The following is a 24,083-nucleotide window of genomic DNA, read 5'->3' on the forward strand; positions in this document are numbered from 1 at the left end:
TTTGTGCATGCAAGGTGAGCACTTTGCCACTAAGCCATATTCCTAGCCCCTTTTCATTCTTTTTTGTCTATACCATCCAAAAAGAGTTCCCAAATGTTTACCATTTCAGAAGACAAAACATTTAGAAAGCTCCTCTGTGTCTCTAATCTTGTGACTTAACATTCAAAAGGAGATGTTACATTTTCTATGTAACACCAGTGATGGTTCTGATACACAGCACAGTTAAAACATGTAGTGTTTGGAACCTTTAGGAAGGAAGATGGATTGCTCAGAGTAGAAGATGAGATCATCATTTTCATTTTTGTATGTATTGCTCAGAGTGGGAGGTGACATCACTACTATATTTTGTGTTTCCAGTACCCGGAGCAATTTCTGGCAAAGGGCAAACGCTCACTGAATACTTCATGAGTGACAACGACTAATCTGACTAGATTAGTATTTTTCTGACACACTAGTTTTCTAAAATAAATGACAAAGTTACCTATAAAGTACGTATTAAATTGTTTGTTAATGCACTTATAAGTGCATGTTCTAGAACTTAAAACATGTGACTGCTAATTAAGACCTTCATTCTGGGGGTTGGGGGAAAGGGGGAGGGGGAGGGGGGAAATGAGGGAGGAGGTAACAAATTGTACAAGAAATGTACCCATTGCCTTATGTATGAAACTGTTACCCCTCTGTACATCACTTTGACAATAAATAAGTAAGTATTAAAAAAACAAAAACAAAAACCTTCATTTGTTTTCTCTTATACTTAGACCCTGGAGTAAAGCTTCCATAATTTGGCCTTTGCCTGCCTATCTTACTTTATCTTTTGTTATTTTCTCTCATTTGCCATGTTTTAGGGTTCATGAAAACGTCTTTTTTTTCTCCCAGATTCCTTCAATGTGGTACTACTCCCTACCCAGAGATCACTGTGCTTGTTCCCTTCTAAGACATTTTGTCCCCCAGCTCTTTTCTTGGTTCTTAGTTCTTTATTACTTTTTCTTTTTTTGAGGTAGTGACTTTTCTACTGCACATTGCATAGCAGTGAAATAAAGTTTTGCTCTTTTCTTTTCATAGCACAATTTGAGGTTACATAGCTTGTTTACTTATTTGCTTAACTCCGCCTCCTTCTTTTAGAACATATGTTCCATGCACACCCAGATATGTTTGTATAGCTGTGATTTCCCTAGAACAAGAAACAATATTGATACACAATAAGCATTTTGCAAAAGTTAGTAAAGAAGTTTATGAATCAAAAGAATGTATGGATGAAACAATTTTGAATACTCAATAGATACTTAAACGCATAAAGATAGTAATATTTACTAGTAAAGACTTTACATAAATAATTTTGTTCTATTAAGTTACTTATACAATAGGCTTGCTTTATTCTACTACTGTATGAACTGATGTGATTTTAAACAATTGTTAAAAACCAATATAATAGAAAAAATATATTTTTTGTTTGAGACATAGTCTCATTGTATAGCCCATATTTGCCTCAAACTCTTCATCCTCCGTCTTTAGATTCCTGAGTTCCTGGATTGTTATTTATTTATTTATTTTGGCCAGTCCTGGGGCTTTGACTCAGGGCCTGAGCGCTGTCCCTGGCTTCTTTTTTGCTCAAGGCTAGCACTCTGCCACTTGAGCCACAGCGCCACTTGTGGCCATTTTCTGTATATGTGGTGCTGGGGAATTGAACCCAGGGCCTCATATATATGAGGCAGGCACTCTTGCCACTAGGCCATATCCCCAGCCCTGGATTTTTATTTATTTTATAGTATATTCCCTCAATTTGTAATTGTATGATTTTCTTCTCATGTTTACATTGGGGGGTTATAGGTTTGGGGAATGAATACTATATGGTAAAGATCTCATGATAAAAACTTTGGTGAGGTTAACCTTGATCACTTGGTTAAGGTTATGAATATTTTTCAGGTTTCTCTGCTGAAAAGTTAACTGTTTTTCCATTTCTTGTTTGTTTGTTTTTTGCCAGGGGGCTTGATCTCAGGGCCTGGGCACTGTCCCTGAGCTTCTTTTTGCTCGAGGCTAGCACTCTGCCGCTTGAGTCACAGCGCCACCTCTGGCCATTTTCTATGTATATATGTGGTGGGGAATTGAACCCAGGGCTTCATGTATGGGAGGCAAGCACTTTTGCCACTAGGCCATATTCCCAGCCCCTCTTTTTTCTTTTTAGCATTTACTTGCTTTCTGCAATAGGCTCCCAGCTCATCTCATTTCACTGGCTATAAAATGCACCATTGCTCCCAACAAGCCTTGCTTTTTTTTGTACAGTACTGGGCAGGGCCTTGTGCGGGGGCTGAGCTTTTATCAGTCATGGCTGGTGTTCTATCACTAGCATTCTGGTTAATTGGAGATGGAATCTCACAGACTGTTTTGCGTGGGCTTACTTGCTTGCTTTCCTTCCTTTCCTCCCTCTTTCCTTCCTTCCTTCCTTCCTTCCTTCCTTCCTTCCTTCCTTCCTTCCTTCCTTCCTTCCTTCCTTCCTTCCTTCCTTCCTTCCTCCCTCCCTCCCTCCCTCCCTCCCTCCCTCCCTCCCTTTTCCTCCTTCCCTCTCTCTCTTTTTCTGCTAGTACCAGGGCTTGAATTCCTTAGCTGTTTTGCTTGAGGCTAGTGCTCTTTGAGCCACAGCTCCACTTTGGCCTTTCTTTTGGTGGTTAATTTGAAATAAGAATTTCACAGATTTTACTGCCCAGGCTTGTTCCTCAGATCTCAGCCTTCTGAGTAGCTAGGATTACAGGGGTGAATCTTAGGTCCTGACAGTATTAATAAACCTTTGGAGACAGAAAAGAAATGAACATTAAAGAAAACTCATCCTAGATATTGATTGGAGTATTTGTGTATTATGATTGTTCCTTGGTATCCATATTTAAAAATTTTTCAGTAGGTAATTATTTCATAAAGTGACACAGTCTGAGAAAATTTAGTTGTAAGCAAATTGTTGTCTTAAGAAAACAATTCAAAAAAATAAAAAAGAAAATTCATAATGTGTAAAACCGTTTTCACATTTGTAAAAAACTAAAAATAACTTGTAAGATGTGTAAAATGCAGGCTGATTATTGTAAGTACATTATTAGGAGTTTTGGAAAATATATTTTTGTAGAGAAAAATGCTGAGTAACAGGGAAATAAATAGACTTAACAGTTTTTGAATCTTTGGCCAATATAATAATATTTTATGTTATTAGAAAAAGTATTGAACGAATCCAGTCTTGTCTCAAACTTAAGATAATAGAATTTCTAGATTCTCCTTAATCATTGGGTATTGGGAACCTTACTGTATTCCAGGCATATACATTTTTATCTTTCTTAATATAACCACTATATGAAAAACTTGTTCAAGTTCAGTGTTTGTGATAGTGTTTTAACCAGTTGACTCTACAGACTGTAGCTTTTAATAACCATTTCATATTTCTTCCCATCCAATTTTTTTTAAATCCGTCCCGGGGCATGAACTCAGGGCCTGGGTGCTGTCCCTGAGCTTTTTTTTCCTCACAACTAGTGTTTTATTGCTTGAACCACAGCTATGCTTCTGACTTTTTGGTGGTTAATTGGAGATAAGAGGCTCACAGACTTTTCTCTCTGGGCTGGCTTTGCACTGCAGTCCTCAGATCTCAGTCTCCTAAGTAGCTAGGATTACAGGTATAAGCCGATGGTGCCCATCCCATCCTAGACTATCAGTATATTAACTTCCTAGACTATTAGCCACTGTGCTTATTTGAAAATAAAATGTTAGGAAAGTAACTTGTGACATATTTTAACTTAGGGTGTTTCAACTATAACATAAAATCAAAATTATCACAAGAAAAATTCCAAATGTATGAAGTTAAAATATTTCTACTATGAATAGTTCTTGAACTATACAATTGAATATTTAGTCTTGCAAATGATGTATCTTATAAATATTCACCTGTATACCGCCCCCCCGCCCCTTTTTGGGGTCTGTACTGGGCTTCATTCTTGCTAGGCAGGAACTCTTATTTCTGAGTCAAGTCCCTAATCCTTTTTTTTTTTTTTGCCAGTCCTGGGGCTTGAACTCAGGGTCTGAGCACTTTCCCTGGCTTCTTTTTGCTCAAGGCTAGCACTCTACCACTTGAGCCACAGCTCTACTTCCGGCTCTTTCTCTTTATGTGGTACTTCATGCATGCTAGGCAAGCACTCTATCGCTAAGCCACATTCCCAGTCCCCTCCTCCCCCAATCCTTTTCTGTGGTGGTTATTTTTGAGAGAGTCTCACTTCTTGCCTGGGCAGGCACTTACATCCTCCTATTTTAGGTGCCCTTCATAGCTATGATAACAGAAGCGTACCACTGTGCCCAGGTGGTCTCTGGAACTTTTCTGCTCAAAATGACTTCAAACTGCCATCCTCCCAGTATCAGCTCCCAAGTAGTTAGGGATTCAGGTATGAAACAACACCACTTTGGCTTTTGTACATTTTTTTTTATTCTGTGCCAGTACTGGGGCACACACTTTCATGGCCTTACACTCTCACTTGACTTTTTCTGCTCATCCTAGATACTTTACCACTTACTGCTGGTTAATTGGAGATAAGAGTCTTATCATATCCCCCCCTCCCCCCACTTCAAACTGGGATCCTCCAATTTCAGCCTCCTAAGTAGTTAGGATCACAAGTGTAATCACAAAAGCACCCATCTTTGCTCATGAACACTTTCCCCCACCTCCCTGTAAATAGCAGTTAATTTATTAAATGCTTGTTCAGCAGAAAACCCCAGCCATGGATAGTTCCATAGTAAGGTAAGGCACTACAGAATTCTGTAGCAACAGGCCTTTCAGTGGATCCTCTTAGTAAGGACAAAGTTTAAATAATTTCTAAGAATGAGATAATCAAATATTATGTCACTAAATATAATAAAGTTAAAGCATAATAATTAAGAAGCTCTTCAGAAGGTTGAAAACCAATTTTTAAAGGTAAGTTGCTCTAAACCTAGGAGTAGGGCATGTGCCATCAGCACCTACTTTTACTGTTTTATTAAAAACAATTTTGTGTGTGTTTGTGCTCATTTTGGGATTTGAATTCAGGGTACTGGGCACATAACCCTGAGCTTTTGTGGCTTAAGGCTAGTGTTCTTGTTCTTCTGTACACTCTCTAGAGACTTTTTATTTTTGGGTACCCATTTGGAGGCTTGAACCCAGGGCCTGGGCACTGTCTCTGAGCTTTTCGCCCAAAGCTAATGTACTACCACTTGAACCACTTTTTGGTGGTTAATTGGAGGTAAGAGTCTCATGGATTTTCTTGCCCCTAGCTGGCTTTGAAGTGCAATCCTCAGCTCTCAGCCTTCTGAGTAGCTACGATTACAGGCATGAGTTACTGGTGCCTGCTAGAGACTGTTTTAATGTTGACACTTTTCTTTGTAGTTATGCACATGCTGGGAAAGATAAGAAACTAGAATACTACTTTTTTTTTTTTTTTTTGAATGCAATCTAATGGCTTAGAAGCTAAGTCCTCTTGAGGTTGGGGTGGCACTTTCATGTGTGGTTTGAGATAATAGTGCATAGAGGACTGTGGTCTGTGCGTAGAGATCTACTGATTGCTGATTCCTTCCTGTCACACAGATCTATATCAAGGGCAGGTCCAATTTAGGTGTCATTATACCCAAAACAGTATACATACATACTTTAAAAAAGTACTTAATGCTTTTTTACAAACACATTTTTTTTTTTTTTTTTACCAGTCCTGGGGCCTGAACTTAGGTCCTAGGTGCTATCCCTGAGCTTCTTTGCTCAAGGTTGGCACTCTACCACTTGAGCCATAGTGCCACTTCCAGTTCTTTCTGTTTATGTGGTACTGAGGAATTGAATCCAGGGCTTCATGCATCCTTTACTACTAAGCCACATTCTTAGCCCTTACAAACACTTTTTAAAAATTGTTATTACAAAGGTGATGTTCCAGAGGGGTTACAATCATGTAATTTCAGGTAATGAGATTTGATTTTTTTACACTGGTTTTACTTGGTTGTTGAAGACTGTTTAGGTAAAATAACATACATTTAAAATGTTATTTCTATTTTGACTTAAGACAAAAAGCCAATGTAATATCCCTTGGAAATTTTATGATGTCACCACTACCTATTTCTGCTACTTGTGAATGTTGTTTTTCTGTTTGACATGCAACATTATAAATACAAGTTGTTTTAGGATTTGGTAACATAATATCAAAATATGTACTTTGTCTTTGGATGTTTATTCTTTTATTTGCTGGTCCTGGGCTTGAACTCAGGGCCTAGGCGCTCTCTCTGGGTTTTTATGCTCATGGCTAACTGAACCATCTGAATCATAGCTCTGCTTCTTTCATTTAGTGGTTAAATTGGAGAGAAGAGTCTCACAGACTTTTGCCCTGGCTGGCTTTGAACCACAATCCTCAGATCTAAGTAGCAAGGATTATAAGGGTGAGCCACCAGCATCTTGGCTTTAGGTATTTCTTAAATTACCTAATGTTTTTGTGGTTTAATATGCTGGATTAGAAAACAAACTATGCATGTACAAATGTTTTGATTTTTTTTGTTTTACTTAGAAGCATTAAAAACATTTTCAGTTAGTAAGAAAGTACGGAACACTTTCAGTATTTTGTAAACATTTTGGGTGTTTATAACATGTTTGAAATTAATTTGATTTTCCAATCAACATATTAAATAGAATTATATGTCACATACTTAAATTAACACAGATTATATGATTAACTGATCTAGCTTTGTATCATGTAGAAACATGAGTGTCAGGTTTTTTTTTTGGGGGGGGTGGTCAATCATGAGGTTTGAGCTCAGCACCTGGGCCTATCCCTGAGGCCTTTTTGCTCAAGGCTAGTGCTCTGCCACTTGGAGCACAGTGCAACTTCTGGTTAGATAAGAGTCTCCTGGGGCTGGGAATGTGGCCTAGTGGCAAGAATGCTTGCCTCGCATACATGAAACCCTGGGTTCAGTTCCTTAGAAAATGGCCAGGAGTGGCACTGTGGCTCAAGGGGCAGAGTGCTAGCCTTGAATACAAAAGCTTAGTACCCAGGCCCTGAGTTCAAGCCCTAGGACAAGCACAAAAGAAAAACAGAATAATACTTGACCCAAATTCTCAGTACTCTGTGGTCCAGTCAGAGTTGATATATAAAATTAAGATGTCCTAGGCTCGTTTTTTTCTGCCCCAAGTATGGAACTCACCAGTTTCCCAAGGAATGCTGATTTTTACTATGTTAAAAAGGAAAATCACTTGGAATGATTACTCAGGCCTATAGTGGTAGCTGCTCAGGAGGCTAAGATCAGGATAGTGGTTTGAGGCTAGACCTGTTAAAAAAGTTAGTGAAGATTCCATCTCAACCAATTAAAAAAAGCTTGGTGCAATGCCTTGCACCTCTCTCAGCTATGTTGGAATTGTTATGAGGAGGAATTGGGAGGATCAAAGTCCAGGCTGGGCAAGGCTAAAAGCAAGGCTCCTCATTTGAAAATAAAATGAAAACAGGACTCTAGCCATGGTTCAAGTAGCATAGCACCTGCCTAGCAAGTAGGAGGCAATAAGTTCAAATTCTTGGCCTGCCAAAAACAAAGTAAAACAAAATAAAAAGCTGAAGTTATATATAAAATCATGGTAAGGTGGAAGGGATGTAGTTCAGTAGTAGATAACTTGCCTAGCATGCATAAAGCCCTAATTTCAATTCATGACACTGCAAAAAGCCAGAAAAAGGTAAACAAAAGATTAGCTATAGCAATTTTTAAAAAATTGTACTCTACCATTGAGTTATAACCCAAGCCCAAGATAGCATATTAAAAAAAAACAGTGGTGTACTTGGCATACTGTAACTACATTATGGATTCTGGTACCTATAGGTTCTGGGTTTTTCTGTCCTCCTACTTTGCAGTTTTTCCCCCCTAGGTATATTGTTGCCATCCAAATACAATTACAAAGGGATTGGTTGTTTGTGAATTTTTCTGGACAACAGTTAACTGAAGTTTAACTTGAAAAGATTTTACTTTTCATTCTGAAGTACTTTATCCAAAATAGTTTTTGTTGCCATGTTCCTGTGTATTATAATTATTGAATTTCCAAATATTTAAAATTGTATTCTGTCATTATGATTATGGTACAGTACAATCATGTTCATGCTTGTATTCTGCTGCAGTCAACAAGATAGTTTAGGGAGGCTATAATTAATAGGTTAAAAGTTGCTTTGATGTTTGTAGATGAAAGCTGTGCTACCCAAACCAAATGCTAGTGTTTTTAATTATACTCTCCTTAAAAATATTTTTATTAGTATATATTAGTAGTACAGAGGGGTTTCATTGTGACTTTTCATATTACATATGTACATACAGTATGCCGTCAGCTTCATCTCTCCTGTCTTTTCTTTTACTTTTTCCGTTCTTAAAACTAGTTTCAGGGCTGGGAATGTGGCTTAGTGGTAGAGTGCTTGCCTACCATGTACGAAGCCCTGGGTTTGATTCCTCAGCACCACATAAAGAGAAAAAGTTGTAAGTGGCACTGTAGCTCAAGTGGTAGAGTGTTAGCCTTGAGCAAAAAGAAGACAGGGACAGAGCTCAGGCCCTGAGTCCAAGCTCCAGGACTGGCCAACCCCCACCCCCCAAAAAAAACAACAAAAAACAAACCTGGTTTCATTGTTCTTTTTTCATACTTGTATATAGAATGTCACATTCCAGAGCCCATTTTACTTCCTGTCAGTCATCTTTTAGTATATTATGTTTAAAAAATTACTTTATTATTATAGATGTGATGTACAGAGGGGTTACATTTACCCGAGTTAGGTAATGAATGAGTACATTTCCCTTCATGCAGTGTCACTTTCAGCATTTGTTAAGTTGTACCCAGGGGTTTCATCAAGGTATTTTTGTATGTGCATATATGTATTCTATTCAGAATAAACCCTTTTTGTTTCCCCTTTCCCTGTCTTCCTTTCCTTGTTGTTTAATAGCTGTCAGTGAGATTTCTTACATTTCTTTCGTGTAAATGCTGAGTATTTTGATAATATTCACCCCCATCATTCTCTTTCAGCATTCTCCTTTCAACGTAAATTACTGGCTTCAGTTCTATAGACCTAGTTCTATATGATTACTAATCTGGAATTTGTTTAATATGGAAATATAAGGTAAACCCTGAAAACTGTTTAATTTTCAATCGAGATCGGGTGCGTTCAGGGTGGTATGGCCGTAGACAACTGTTTAATTTTCAAAAGCTGAAAGTTATCCAGAAGCATGCTATTAAATTCCTGAATGTTGACATTCCCATGACAGTAATAGATGTCTTTCTGTGTTGCTGATGCCTAAGGTTATATTTCATAAGGTTAATAAATTGTGTTTGTAGAATTGAAGACTTCAAATTGGGAGTTTTGACCTAGATATAGTGAAGCAGTTTTAACTGTCTTCAGTTTCTTCATTGAGGATAGTTTTCATTTGCTCTCCCTATTTTCTTGTAATTCATTTTGTCTGTAACTACTTATATGCACAGCTTTTACCCCCAACTATCAAAAGGTAATTGCTCTTAGTTTACTGTTTTTCAAAATCACCCAATCTGTTGATTGGCATTTTCTCTCTTCTCATTGGCTCGTTCATTACAGATCATTGGATCTCCTTGTCTTCCTTGTACTTCATTTCCCATCTCTCAGATTGAATAAAACTTTCTCTACAGGATCATTTTGAACAACATGCCTTAAAACTTTCCATTTTAATTGGAAACAAAGCCTGTTCTAAATCCTTCTTCCCATTTGTCTCTTGCCATTCTCAGTGAAACTTCTTTAAGGGGGCTGGGAAGGTAGCTTAGTGGTAGAGTGCTCGTCTAGCATGCGTGAAGCCCTGAGTTTGAGTCCTCAGTACCACACAAATGGAAAAAGCCAGAAGTGATATTGTCACAGTTTTTAATTTCTGTTTTCTTTGTGTTGTATATGTTTATTTGATTTGGGGAAGGGAAGAGTAATCATGGAAATAGTGGGACAAAGGGTGAAACAATCCGACACTGATACTGACTAGACACTATGTTGGAGATGAACTTTACAACTTGTGGGGGAGGGAGGTAAGGTGAGGAAAAAGTGGGAGAAAAGGAGGCAGGGGGCAAACTGTTAAAAAGGAAATGTACTCATTACTTGAGTACAGTGTAACTGTACTTGTAACTGTAACCCTTCTGTACATCACCTTTACAATAAAATTAAATTTAAATCAAGAAACCATTGGGGCTGGGAATATGGACAAGTGGCAAGAGTGCTTGCTTCGTATACACGAAGCCCTGGGTTCAATTCCCCAGCACCACATATATAGAAAACGGCCAGAAGTGGCGCTGTGGCTCAAGTGGCAGAGTGCTAGCCTTGAGCAAAGAGAAGCCAGGGACAGTGCTCAGGCCCTGAGTCCAAGGCCCAGGACTGGCAAAAAAAAAAAAATCAAGAAACCACAAAAAGAATACCACGATATCAGTGGCATTGTCCAAGGTTCTGTAAAGATACGAGTACCTGAGCATTGCTGAGGCTCTCAAAGCTTTTCCAGAACTTCTCAGGAATTGGAGAGGTTCTACTTCAAAGTTTTTTTTTTTTATTATTGTTATTGTTATTTTGCCCATCCTGGGGCTTGCACTCAGGGCCTGAGAGCTGTTCCTGGCTTCTTTTTGCTTAAGGCTAGCACTCTACCACTCGAGCCATGGTGTTACTTCCGGCCTTTTCTGTTTATGTGGTGCTGAGGAATTGAACCCAGGGCTTCATGCATACTAGGCAAGCACTCTACTGCTAAGCCATATTCCCAGCCCTAAAGTTAAGTTTTATATTGACATGTTTGTTAGGAAATTTACGGGCTACTAATTTTCTAAAAGAGCATGGAAAGGGTTTGGGAGAGTGGACACATAGAACTCAGATTCTTTGTTTAGCTATGTGCCTCAGTTTCTTCCGAAATTGTCAGGCTCAGAAGTGGAGTCCTTTTATTTGGGTAGTTGCTATATGTCTGCCTTCCTGGCTGGCTGCCTGCCTTTTTCTTTCCTGTGTAATTGATACCTTATATGTTCAAGTCCCATCCTGTCCTTGTCTGGTGAATTTTTTTTTGTTTGCATTTTATGGTTGCTCAATCAGAAACATTCTTCAGGCAGATGAGCTAGTATATGTAATAACACAAATGTTACTGAATACATCTCAAACAAGACTACACCAAAAAGTACAGAAACAAGAATTGCATCATGTTATAGTTAATTACTTCAAATGGCAGTTTGCTTTCTGTAGATGATCTGGTAAGTGCTGAAGAAATAAGAGCTCAAGCCTTTACTTGAGAGATTAAAAGAACAAAATGAAACAAAAAAACAAATACAACTTTTGAAACTCTTACATTTTGTTCATTGAAGAATTATAATGTGTCTTCACTCATTTCTTGATTCTTCTTTTTTTGTCAGTTGTGGGGCTTGTACTTAAGGCCTGGACACCATCCCTGAGCATTTTCACTCAAGGCCAGTGTTCTAACACTTTGAGCTACAGCACCATGTCCACTTTTCTTGGTGGTTAATTGGAGATTAGGGTTTTGTGGATTTTCTTGCCTGGGATGGCTTTGAACCTCTAGGCTCAGATCTCAGTTTCCTGAATAGTTAGGATTATAGGCGTGAGCCACTAGTGCTTGGCTTGAGTATTCTTTCCTAGAGTACTTCCTTGTTCCTTGGTTCTGCCAGAAATTAGGAAGCAGAATAGGAGGAAAATACTCACTTTTTCTAATAAAGAGACTTCATGAGACTGATCATACATATACTCTCACTCTGTGTTTATTATGTTGTATATTTTATTGCTTGTTGGTTAGATTATTAACATTTTAGCTTTATTTATTCATTTATTTAGCTCAAGGCTAGCACTCTACCTCTTGAGCCACAGTGCCACTTCCGGCCTTTTCTTTTTATGTGATGCTGAGGAATTGAACCCAGGGCTTTATGCATGCTAGGAAAGCACTCTACTGCTAAGCCACATTCCCAGCCCTGTTTTGTTTGTTTGTTTGATTGATTGATTGATTGTCAGTCCTGGGGCTTGAACTCAGGGCCTGGGCACTGTCCCTGGCTTCTTTTGCTCAAGGCTAGCACTCTTCCACTTGAGCCACAGCACCACTCTGGCCTTTTCTATATATGTGGTGCTAAGGAATTGAACCCAGGGGCTTCATGTATAGGAGGCAAGCACTCTTGCCACTAAGCCATATTCCCAGCCTTTATTTATTTTTAAAGCATTAATATTCGTCATTTGTAAGAATTTATTGTTAGCAAAATTCGAGTGACAGAAAATATATATTTACATTATTATTTATGACTATAATATTCTGTTATATGACTACATCTTTTCTTCTCCTTCTTCTTGGGTACTAGTTCTGGGACTTGAAATCAGGGCCTGAGCATTTTACCTGAGCTGTTTTTGCTCAAGGCTAGTGCTCTACCACTTGAGTTAGAACTTCACTTTTTTTGCCAGTCCTGGGGCTTGGACTGGGGGCCTGAGCACTGTCCCTGGCTTCTTCCTGCTCAAGTTAGTGCTCTGCCTCTTGAGCCACAGTGCCACTTCTGGCCTTTTTTATTTATGTGGTGCTGAGGAATTGAACCCAGGGCTCTAAGCATGCTGGGCAAGCACTCTACTGCTAAGCCACATTCCTAGCCCTGGCTTCTTTTATTTTTTTTGGCCAGTCCTGGGCCTTGGACTCAGGGTCTGAGCACTGTCCCTGGCTTCTTCCCGCTCAAGGCTAGCACTCTGCCACTTGAGCCACAGCGCTGCTTCTGGCCGTTTTCTGTATATGTGGTGCTGGGGAATCGAACCTAGGGCCTCGTGTATCCGAGGCAGGCACTCTTGCCACTAGGCTATATCCCCAGCCCTGCCCTGGCTTCTTTAAAAAAAAAAAAAAAGTTTGAGTAGTTTATTGGTGATAAGAGTCTCCATTGGAGATAAGGGCTGTCTTTGAACTGCCATCCTCAGATCTCAGCTTCCGGGATTATAGTTATGACAGACATTGACACCTAGCTCTTTTTTTAAAAAAATTAAATGTACATAATGTAAAATATAGAAGATACAAAAAAATACACAGTAAGATTGGAAAGCTTCTCTCTTAGTTCCCTTCTCAGTAAGCCATCACTGTTAGACACTTCTTTGTGTTTTCCAGAGATATTCTGCATAAGCAAAAACATTTTTATAATTGGCCAACAGTTTTTTTTTCTTGTATCAATCCTATTGTTCTTCTAATTACAAGACTTTCCATAGAGGTACATGAAAATTTGCCTCATTTTCTGTTTGTTTTATGTTCTATTATTTACATCTGCCAAAATTTACTTAACTATGTGTGTGTGTGTGTGTGTGTGTGTGTGTGTGTGTGTGTGTGTGTGTGTGAATGTGTGTGAATGTGAATGTGTGTGGATATGTATTGGTCCTGGCTGGAATTCAAGGCCTGTGTACTGTCCCTGAGTGTTTTTCTCAAGGTTATTGCTCTACCATTTGAGTCACAGCTCCACTTTGTCTTTATTTATGAGTAATTTACTGGAGATAAGAGTATCATGGACTTTCCTACTTAGGCTGCCTTTGAACTGTGATCCTCAGATCTCTGCCTCCGAAGCGGCTATTACAGGTTTAAGCCACTGGTGCTTGGGTAACTAGTTTCTTTCTTTCTTTTCTTCCCTTTTTGCCATTTGTGGGGCTTGAACTCAGGTTCTGGGCACTGTCCCTGAGCTTCTTTTGCTCAAGGCTCGCATTCTACCACTTGAGCCACAGTGTCACTTCTGGCCTTTTCTCTTTGTATGGTACTGAGGAATCAAACCCAGGGCCTCATGCATGCTAGGCAAGCACTCTGTCACTAAGCCACATTCTCAGCCTGAGTATATTTCTTTCTGGACAGTGTCACCCCTTCTTTTGCTTTCCCCTTCTTCCCCCCTCCCCCATTTGCAAAGTTCATTTTCCCATAGTGTATACTGAATAGCATTATTGCCGGGCTAGATTTATCTCCCCTGGCACGGGGATGCTAAGCTTACTCTCATCTGTGCTCCCTTTCTCACCCTCTCCCCTGGCTGCCCGACCTGCAGGCAGGCCAGGGTGGAGTGGGGGAGTTAGGGTAGGCCTCAGGTGCACGTGGCCGAACGAGATCTCTTTTCCTCCCTCCTTACCCACGAAGGAAGCCAGGCATACTCGGAGTCTCAGAGAAAGCTTCAAGAGCAATCTGATTTAATAGGGGAGTGGCTAATAGTTAATATAGTAATGCTGACGAGAAAAGGGGTGATAGACCAGGAGCTGGCAATAGGCTGGCGAGCTTGTCTTGAGACCTCCCTCATGGGCTAACGTCACTCCCATAGCACCACCCCTGGGCAAAGCCTGCGAAAAGGGGAGCACATGTGCTAGCTGGCGAGAAGTTGGGGGGCTGGTCGCAAAGCCACCCCTTCTGGTTCCGGACCCCCAGAGGTGTGGCTTGCTTCCACACTGCCCCCGGGCTGGGGGAAGGGCAGCATAGCTCTCCTTGCCCTTCCCCCCCTCAAGGCCAAAGCTGCATCCCCAACACATTATTGCATGTTAAAAAAATGATTTATTTAGTGATCTTGTTTATGCGTTACTGAGGAATCAAACCCAGGTCTTCATGCATGCTAGGCAAGTACTCTAACCACTAAGCCACAAGCCCAGACCCACATGATTGCATTTGTTCACCCTTCTTTTCATTCTGTATCCCCCTTTACTGCTCCTCAAAAGACAGAAAAAAGGAGAAACAACACTACTACTACCACCACCACCACCACAAAAACCCATGTTTCCATTTCCCAGAATTCATTTTGATAATTAGTATTTTATAATGTGTACAGGAGTTATACCTTTGGGTTCCTCCCCTAGGAGTATTCTCTTTTAGTCTGTTTGTATGTGAATGTACAGAGCCCTGCATAATTTCTTTTTTGATGGATACCCACATTGTTTCAGATCTTGTGTTCTATTAGTTCACACATATGCAATCATTAGCAGGCTCTTACCATATTTTATTTTGGTGTAGTCTGTTGCACCTGACCCACTTTTTCTTACCAATTCTGTGAATGAAAACCCTTCAAGGAGGAAGTCTGTGTTGCACAGAATAAAATGAGAACATGGTAATGCCTGTAAATCTATTTTGTGATGAAAATATATGAAAAATAAATTTTTATCTTTTAAGCTCTTATTTTTAAGCTGTTGCATGAGAAAGTTGTGTGGGAAGTGATGTCTCAGTACTGGCTCTTTCCAATAAGGGAGACTTGTTTTATTTTTCCCACAGATTATGTTTTAGCATCGAATGCCAAATTATCTAGGTTTGCCAGACCAACTGTCAGATTGTAGCCCAAAGAAATGGAGAAGAAACATGCTAGCTAAAATTGGAAGAAAATAATTATTCCTGTCTATAAAGTATTTTAGACCCAACTTTTATCATTTGTGTCACTTTAGGTGGTTGCTTTGTATGATCCAGATTCATACATTCCTTATTAGAGTACTTGACCCTGTACCTGATGGTAAACATGATGTGCCTTAATAAAACTTCCATTTACATTTCAAACAGGGGGACTAGGAATATGGCCTAGTGGTAGAGTTCTTGCCTCCTGTACATGAGCCCTGGGTTTGATTCCTCAGTACTAGCTATATAGAAAAAGCCAGAAGGGGTGCTGTGACTCAAGTGGTAGAGTGCTAGCCTTGAGCAAAAGAAGCCAGGGACAGTGCACAGGTCCTGAGTCCCCAGCATTGGCAAAAAAAAAATAAATAAATAAAAAAAATAAAAAAATAAAAATCAGGAACATGAAAGATGCTTGTGGAGTTTTAAAAGCAGGGATATTGTTGGTTATTCTATGACATTGTCATGAAATTTTGGACTAAAATAAAAACTTTTGGAAATAATGAGTTTGTGTGTCATCTTGTTTTTTATCTGAATTCTTTTCCCTCTTTCATAAGGGTCATTTGCAAGACATTAATAGAAGTTAGAGTTTAAAAAACTGTTAAACATGTAATTTTTGTTTTTCTAGTTCTGGGGCTTGAACTTAGGACCTAGGTTCTGTCCCTGAGCTTTTTTGCTGAAGGCTAGTGCTCTACCACTTGAGCTATAGCTCCACTCTGGCTTTTTCCATGCTTAATTGGTGATAAGAATCCCATAGACTTTCTTGTCCCCACTGGCTTCAAACTGACATCCTCAGGGGCTAGGAAGATGGCCTAGTGGTGCTAATCTCATATACATGAAGTCCTGGGTTCAATTCCTCAGCACCACATATATAGAAAAAGCCGGAAGTGGCGCTATGGCTCAAGTGCTAGCCTTGACCAAAAAGAAGCCAGGGACAGTGTTCAGGCCCTGAGTTCAAGCCCCAGGACTGGCAAAAAAACAAAACCAAACAAACTGACGTTCTCAGATCTCAGTCTCCTGAGTAGCTAGGATTACAGGCATGAGCCATGGGTGCCTGGTTCTCAAATGTGTAAAATTTGAGAAACAATGGAGGTCAATTATGACTTCAAAGCGAGGAAAAAATCATGTCCTTATTTGTTGCTTACTAATAGATTAAATAACTAAAATGAAAAATCTCTGTCATAGACCTTCTTGGAGTTTCTGGTAGTTTGGTTGTAGCATATATAAAAACTTTGGCATTGTGCCTCACGTTAATGAGTGCATATCAGAGTTACCTGGAGACTTGTTAAAAATACCTGGTGCCATCCTCAGAGATCATGATGACACAGTTCTGTGGTAAGACCTAAAGATCTTTCCTAAGTAAACACATCAGGTGATTCTGACGTATAGGTTACATCTTGGCTACTATAGTGGTCACCTCTTGGCTTGACTAATAGTAAGATCTGTGATTTTTTTAAAATTTAATTTTATTGTCAAGCTGATGTAGAGACAGGTTACAGTTACATACATAAGGTAGTGAGTACATTTCTTGCCATACTTGTTATCTCTCCCTCATTTTACTCCCATCTTCCCTCCCTCCTTGCCCCCCCCCCCCATCATTCCCAAGAACTGTAATTTCTGAAAGGATGAAAAATTTGCCCCTCCTTTATTAAGTGACAAGGAGCCACCCGGCATTGTGGGTGATTTTTTTTCCTCCCTCTGTTGTGAGGCTTGAACTCTGGGCTTGGGCGCTGTCCCTGATCTCTTCAGTTCAAGGCTAGTGCTCTACCACTTTGAGCCATAGTGTCACTTCCAGTTGTTAATTGGAGATAAGAGTCTCACAGACTTTTCTGCCCAAAGTCTGGGCTTGGTTTGAACCATGATCCTCAGAGCTCAGCCTCTTCAGTGGCTAGGATTACAGGCGTGAGCCACAGGTGCCCTACATGTAGGCATTTTTTTTCTTTTATTGTCAAAGTGAAGTACAGAGGAGTTACAGTTTCATATGTAAGGCAGTGAGTACATTTCTTCTCCAGCTTGTTACCTCCTCCCTCCTTCTTCCCTCACTTCCCTCCTCTTCCCTTCCCTCCCCCGCAATGAGTTGTACTGTTGGTTTACACCAAATGGTTCTATAAGTATTGCTTTTGGAATCGTTTGTCTTTTTATCCTTTGTCTCTTGATTTTGACATTCCCTTTCCCTTCCCTAGTTCTCATACACATATATACAGTATATAAACAGCTGCAGGTAGAAAATCAGTATCTTACAAGCAAAATGCCTTTTTTCTTAGATATTAAAATTCACCAATTAAATATATTACATTGAAATGTCAAATATGATTGAGGAGTAGGGCTCTCTAATTTTCATTGAATGAGTATATGGGTTAAATGAGTTAATCCTTTAAAATATTTTGAGCAATGGTAGGATTATGATGAAGCAGGCATTATTGGTGATGCAGGATTACAAATGGGCACAAATTTTTGCAACCTTTTGAATATGTCAGAATCCTTTTAAAATACATTTTTGGCATCACTAAGGTTTGAACTTAGGGCTTCATACTTGCTAGTCAGATTCTCTACCTCTGGAACCATACCCCCTGCTCAGAATGTTTTATTTTATTTTATTTTATTTATTTATTTATTTATTTATTTATTTAACAGTTCCAACACAAAATTTTATTTCATTTATCTAACAGATTTTCATTGATCACATTCATTGGGATATACAACACTATCTCGTAACTATAGCAATTAAAATCTGTTTTTTGTATCCCAATATTTTCTATAAATCTTCCTTGACAGACTTTCTATCATGAAAAATGATAAAATATAATGTAGAATGTCTAGAGTAGAGGGTTACCTAAGCAGCAGACACTATGGAAATGTTTTCTCCTTTAGGATAATCAGAATGTTTTAGACTCACTTTGTTTTGCATAAAAATCTTCTGAGAATAATACAAGGAAATAATTTTTTTTTTTTTTTTTTTGGCCAGTCCTGGGCCTTGGACTCAGGGCCTGAGCACTGTCCCTGGCTTCTTCCCGCTCAAGGCTAGCACTCTGCCACTTGAGCCACAGCGCCGCTTCTGGCCGTTTTCTGTATATGTGGTGCTGGGGAATCGAACCTAGGGCCTCGTGTATCCGAGGCAGGCACTCTTGCCACTAGGCTATATCCCCAGCCCACAAGGAAATAATTTTAAATATGGAAGAAGCTTTATGAGTTGATAGATGTTGCAGAATTATTTATGGTAACACAAAAATTGTAACAAGGTAAATATTTTATATTAATGTTTTAGGAAGCAAGATCCATTCACAAAATAAAATGTTTAGCTATATACTGTCTTTTAAAAGTTTATTATGCATATGCAATATGATAGGTGTAAAAGTAGGCTATAGAACTATCATTTTAAAGACTAGGAGGAAAATTATAAAATATTAATTTTGGCTATTTCGAAAATTATTATAGGATTTTATCCTCTTTTCCTAATCTGTGTTCTATATAGAACATGCTTTTCCTAAATCAGAAAAGTAGCAGATAAGATATTTTGATCTTATAATAGATAAGGTACTAGAAGGATTACTGAGGGATTTATTAACATCATTTGATAGGTTTTAAAGGAATTTCTCTCAACAGTGAGTTTGGGGTAGGTGTATGAAGTCCAAATTAATGGATAAGTGCTAAATCAATTTTCACATTATTTTGTAAATGGTAGGGGGAAGTACACTTCGACCTTCCAGGCTTTTGCAGCCTCATTTTAAAAGTGAAATATCAATAGTGTTGAGAGTCTGTGAGTGCTCATAAAATGTTAAATGATTTTTTGTTGATCATGTTAAAGATTCTTCATAAGGCTAGTTAATTTTCTTACACAGTTTTAGTCTTATCAACAGAATTTAGCTAAAAATGGAAAGAAATTCTTAAAAAAGGTTTAAGTGAACAAATGGCTCATAAAGAATCAACAATTTTTTCATCATCTTTTTTACTTTGATACAGTATAGCTCTGGATGAGTTTTGGGTTCCACTTAACGTGACAGTTTTTTTGTTATGATCCCCAGTGTGTTGTGCCAAGGGCTTGTTATTTCTTATGTGGAGAGCTCAGATCTGTAAAAACAAACATCCTTTGAGATGTAAGTAAAAAATAAGATTTTAGTTTACATTGTCAATAGTATGACACTAAATTTAAGTATGTGGTGATAGGAAGACATAGAAAATGAGAGAATTAGCCTGGTGCTGGTGTCTTTTACATGTAATCCTTTGCTGCCCAGGCTGGGCAGGAAAGTCGGTGAGACTTTTAGCTCCAATTAGACACCAAAAAAAGCTGGAAATAGAGCTATGGCTCAAGTGGTAGAGCATTAACCTTGAGCACAAAAGCTCAGGGATAGTGCCCAGGCTCTAAGCCTCAGTTCTGGCACTGAGAGAGAGAGAGACAGAGACAGAGACATACAGAGACACAGAGAGACATGCAGAGAGAAAGACAGACATGGACACACAGAAAGACAGACACGGGAGGGGGGGTCCTGGGACACGATGTACCCTTCAAAGGCATGCTCTTAGTGATCTGCTCCCTCTAATTATGGTCCACTTCCCAACAATCCATTTGTAAGAGAGAGGAAAGAGAGAGATGAGAGAGGAGAGAGAAAATTTGGGAAAAGTTGCTCAAGTGCTAGCTATGTATTTTTTTTTTTTTTTTTTGGCCAGTCCCTGGGCCTTGGACTCCGGGCCTGAGCACTGTCCCTGGCTTCTTCCCGCTCAAGGCTAGCACTCCGCCACTTGAGCCACAGCGCCGCTTCTGGCCGTTTTCTGTATATGTGGTGCTGGGGAATCGAACCTAGGGCCTCGTGTATCCGAGGCAGGCACTCTTGCCACTAGGCTATATCCCCAGCCTCGCTAGCTATGTATTTTGAGAACACTGGGGATTGAACCCAGGGTTTGGTGCATCCTATGCAGGTCCTCTACCACTTAGATATGTCCTCAGTACAATTGATAATGTTATTTTTAATGATAGAGATAAAGGTTATTTCATCATGGAATCATAATTTTAAAAAGTTTTATACTTAAGCAACTTACAGATGGGCTATCAATTTTATTATTTATTTATTTGCCAGTCCTGGGGGCTTGGACTCAGGGCCTGAGCATGGTCCCTGGCTTCTTTTTGCTCAAGACTAACACTCTACTACTTGAGTCACAGTGCTACTTCCAGCCTTTTCTGTTTACATGGTGCTGAGGAATCAAACCAGGGCTTTATGCATACAAGGCAAGCAAGCACTCTACCACTAAGCCATATTCCCAGGCCCCCTCCCTCCCTTTGTTTTTTATGTATTCAATATAATTGTTTTGCTTTTGGTGGTATTAGGGATTGAACATAGGGCCTTGATCTTGATAGGTAAGTGCTATATCACTTGAGCCACACCTCTAGAACTTTTTATCTTAGTTATTTTTCAGATAGGATCTCACCTTTATATATAGTCAACCATATACAACCAATTACATAGTTCTTAAGATAAACAGTAAACAATACTGGAGAAAGAGGACTGGGTCGTCCTATTTGCCACACATAATTTTTGAAATTTACTTTGTTATTGGAGAATATTTTGTGTTAGTGAATTGGCTTTATTTGAAAAAAATCATCTCTGTTGATAGAGAATAATTTTGCAAGTTGAAGAAGCTAGCTGGTCTTTTAAAGTTTTTATCTTTATGTAAGACCTTAGGTTTCATTCCTAGCACCAAAAAAACAAATCAGTCAGCTAACGAGCCAGCCAACAGCTTTTTTCTTTATGGTCACATTTTGAAGAGATGAATACTAGATCCTCAGGAGGGAAATGGAACTAGCTTTAAGAAAGATTTACATATATCTCTAAGGGGCTAAGAAAGAATTTGAGTGCTCTACAGATAATGTTCTCAGAAAAGTAGGTAAGGGTATATAAGTGGAATTAAGCTTATTTTTAAGTTTTGCCCTTTCATATATTGAAGAAAAAATTGGTCCATTGCTCTGGTGTATAAATTAGCAGTTAAGGTTGTACATATTTTTATATAGTGCTCATACTTCTAGAAAGGTCCCTGAGAAACTCAACACACGCTCATAACTCTGCAGTCTTGTCTGCTAACGATATTAACAGGAGTTTGTGGGAACAACCACAAAATCTGCAGACAGGAAAGTAATAGGTATATTTACATAGGTACTTTGTGTTATTATCTAGATTCTTTTGTAATATATATTGGTGTGTGTATTTTCCCAGTTGCTTGTGAGGCTAAGGCAGGAGTATTGGTTGAATCCAGGAGTTAGGGACCAGCCTGGGCAACATGGAATGATGTTTTTTTTTTTTTTTTTTGCCAGTCCTGGGCCTTGAACTCAGGGCCTGAGCACTATCCCTGGCTTCCTTTTGCTCAAGGCTAGCACTCTGCCACTTGAGCCACAGCGCCACTCCTGGCTATTTTCTATATATGTGGTGCTGGGGAATCAAACCCAGGGCTTCATGTATACGAGGCAAGCTCTCTTGCCACTAGGCCATATTCCTAGCCCCGATCTTCTTTTTTTTTTTTTAAGTTAAAAATATATAAAGGATAGACAAGAGGAATTATGTAAGGACATCCCTTTAAGAAAATTTCCTGTAAAGAGGGCCAGAGAGATGGGATGGTAGGTGAGGGAAAATTAATTAATGATGGTATTATATTTTATTTATTTATTATTCTTATTATTTTGCCAGTCCTGGTGCTTGAACTCAGGTCCTGAGCACTGTCCTTGGCTTCTTTTTGCTCAAGGCTAGCACTCTACCATTTGAGCCATGGCATCACTTCAAGCTTTTTCTGTTTATGTGGTTCTGAGGAATCGAACCCAGGACTTCACTTATACGAGGCGAGCACTTTACCACTAGGCCATATTCCCAGCCTGGTATTGCATTTTAATGACACACTTCCCCCCCCCCCCCCAATCCTGGGGCTTGAACTCAGGGCCTTGGGGCACTATCTGTGAGCTTCTTTTGCTCAAGGCTAATACTCTACCACTTGAGCCACAGGTCCACTTCTAGCCTTTTCTGTTCAGGGATCAAACCCAGAGCTTCATGCATGCTAGGCAAGCACTCTACCACTAAGCCACATTCCAAGCCCCAAGGCACTTCTTTATTTGTGTTTTTAGCAGTACTGAAATTTGAACTTAGATCCTCACACTTTCTATGCTGTCATTCTAGCCTTTGAGCTGTGCCTGTAGCCAATGATACAAAGTTTAAGTGACTAGAAACAAGAAAAGCATGTGGTAAGCTGGAAGCTGGTGGTTCATGTCTGTAATCCTAGCTACTCAAGAGTTTGAGGTCTGAGGATGGCTGTTCAAAGTCACTGGGTGCAGGAAAGTCTGTTATTCTTATCTTCAATTGCTACCAAAAAGCTAGAAGTGGAGCTATGGCTCAAATGGCGGAGCTTACGGGCAGTGCCTAGTCCCTGAGTTCAAGTACCAGGACCAGCCCAAAAAACAAGCAAAGCAAAGCATTATGGTGAAATTTAGTGTGTGTGTGTGTGTGTGTGTGTGTGTGTGTGTGTGTGCGTGTGTGTGTGAGAGAGAGAGAGAGAGAGAGAGAGAGATTCTCCTGGTACCAGTGTGGGGCTTGAACTGAGCTTTTTTTGTGCTCAAGGCTAGTAGAGCTCTACCATTTGAGCCATTCTCACTTTTTAGTGGTTAACTAGACTTAAGAGTCTAACAGACATTCCTTCCCTGGCTGGCTTTGAACAGTAACCTTCAGATCTTAGCCTTTTGAGTAGCTAGGATTACATAAGTGAGCCACCAGCACCAGGCAAAGTATCTGGTCTTTGGTAGGAGCTAAGTCAGTTTGTTGAAACAGAAGTGAAAGCAGGAAGAATAAATGGTGGGAAGATGGAGTCATTCTCTTTTGAATTTTAGGACTGGGTTTCTAGGAAATAGGACTGACAGTAATTAGACTGGGAACATCTTGGCAAACAAGGATGGTAGACCAGAGTATATATCTGATTATTTATCTTGGATAAAATGAAAAGAATGATTTATTTTCTGGGAGTAACAATGGGATGAAAGAAGATTTTTTAAGGCATAAGAGAAAAAGAGAGGGCTGGAAATGTGGCTTAATGGTAGAGTGCTTGCTTAGTGTGAGACCCTGAGTTCGGTTCCTCAGTACTATACAAACAGAAAAAGCCAGAAGTGACACTGCGGCTCAAGAGGTAGAGTGCTAGCCTTGAGCAAAAAGAAGCTCAGGGACAGTGTCCTGGCCCTGAGTCCCAAGCCCCAGGACAGGGGAAAAAAAGAGAGAGAGAGAAAAAAAGAATCTGTCATTTTCTGTTAAAGATGAAATACTAAATTTGTCAAGTTAATGTGATATGATTTCTGAGCACTGCTTGAGGTTTGCTGAATTTTTTTTACTATAATTTTGAGGTTTATATGGTTGTTTCTCATCTTTCATTAGCTCTTTAGGTAGAGTTAAATGTAAAGTTTATTTTAAACTGTTTTGATAATGGAGAAGAACAGCACTGAGGTTGTCGACAAGAGAAGGACTGTAGTGATATATTGTTGGATTTTGGGATAAACAAGAAATGAAGAAGGAGGATAAAGGAAAGAGGAAAAAAATTGTAAGACCTGGAAGTGAACTGGAAAGAGTAAAAGCAAAGAGAGAGGTTCTTGAAATAGAGAATTTTGAGGTAGTGCAGTAGGGTATTAGTAGGGGATGGTAGAAAGGATCATTAATGGTAGGAGCTATTATCCTTTTATTGATCAAATAAAGTCAGGTTTAAATGTTATTTCAAATTATAAAGAGTTATTTTTCTGGGATGAAGATGGT

At 39.3% G+C, this 24,083-nt stretch overlaps 1 protein-coding gene across 1 annotated transcript in view; it reads left to right on the top strand.

The window, feature by feature from the left end:
• Positions 1-24,083, top strand: part of Memo1 (mediator of cell motility 1) — a 99,934-nt gene that overhangs the window by 16,601 nt on the left and 59,250 nt on the right. The gene's annotated exons all lie outside the window — the stretch shown is intronic.

The sequence above is a fragment of the Perognathus longimembris genome, chromosome 8 (genome assembly GCF_023159225.1).
Source record: "Perognathus longimembris pacificus isolate PPM17 chromosome 8, ASM2315922v1, whole genome shotgun sequence".
Lineage (NCBI taxonomy): Eukaryota > Metazoa > Chordata > Mammalia > Rodentia > Heteromyidae > Perognathus > Perognathus longimembris.